Genomic DNA, 1,010 nt, shown 5'->3' with positions numbered 1-1,010 from the left:
CTCGTCCGCCCTGTTTTGAACTATTGTTGTGCTGCGTGGGATCCGCATCTGATAGGGTTGACGGAGGACATCCAAAATGTTCATAGAAGGGCAGCTCATTTTGTATCATCGCAAAATAGGGACGACGATGCCACGCGAATTGAAGAGGCAAACAAAGTCGTCTTCCATTGCAGGAGGATCTTCTCATGAAATTTCAGTCACCTACTTTGACCTCAGAGTGTGAAAATATTTTACTATCGCCCACCTGCCGGCCCCAGTGGCCGAGTGGTTCTAGGCGCTTTAGCCTGGAACCGCGAGACCGCTACGGTCGCAGGTTCGAATCCTGCCTCGGGCATGGATATGTGTGATGTCCTTAGGTTAGTTAGCTTTAAGTAGTTCTAAATTCTAGAGGACTGATGACCTCAGAAGTTAAGTCCCATAGTGCTCAGAGCCATATCAACCATTTTTTGTCGCCCACCTACATAGGGAGAAATAATCATCATGATGAAACAAAAGAAATCAGAGCTCGGGTGGAACGGTTTAAGTGATCACTTTTTTCCGTGCGCTGTTCGACAGTGGAACGGTATAGAAATAGTTTCACTGTGGTTCGATGTGAAATGCACAGCAATCATGTAGATGTACATGTAGATTTAGATGTAGAAGATCTTAGATGCTGATTTCTAGAGTTTCTCTGTAGGGAGAGAATTGTAGGACCTCCGTAATAAGTCACTTGAGCATTAGAAGCAGGGATCGAATACTACGGTAACAGAGCACCTGTGACGTGCACAAGTGTTTTTTTTTTTTGTTTTTTTTGGATCGAGAAGTCCCTTACGATACGTTCTAATTTCACAAGGGAAAAATACTGTCCCCATTATTCAAAGAGAGTAGCATTTGACTTGGCAGATCGGAGAAAGAAAGTGTTAATATAGTGTTAGTTAACACAAGGAGGCCACGTACTAAAGATAACTTGAACGCCGGTGGTGCAGCCGTGTTTATAGATGCAAATAACAATGGTTCTTCTAATGAGGTTA

At 43.6% G+C, this 1,010-nt stretch overlaps 1 non-coding gene across 1 annotated transcript; it reads left to right on the top strand.

The window, feature by feature from the left end:
• Positions 1-250: 250 nt before the first annotated feature.
• Positions 251-334, top strand: Trnas-gga. Its single transcript is given in 2 exon segments — positions 251-290; positions 300-334. It is a non-coding gene; the product is annotated as a tRNA-Ser (tRNA).
• Positions 335-1,010: the final 676 nt, after the last annotated feature.

The sequence above is a fragment of the Schistocerca piceifrons genome, chromosome 8 (genome assembly GCF_021461385.2).
Source record: "Schistocerca piceifrons isolate TAMUIC-IGC-003096 chromosome 8, iqSchPice1.1, whole genome shotgun sequence".
Classification (NCBI taxonomy): domain Eukaryota; kingdom Metazoa; phylum Arthropoda; class Insecta; order Orthoptera; family Acrididae; genus Schistocerca; species Schistocerca piceifrons.
The sequence above is the reverse complement of the archived record's forward strand: the minus strand, read 5'-3'. Positions and strand labels throughout refer to the sequence as shown.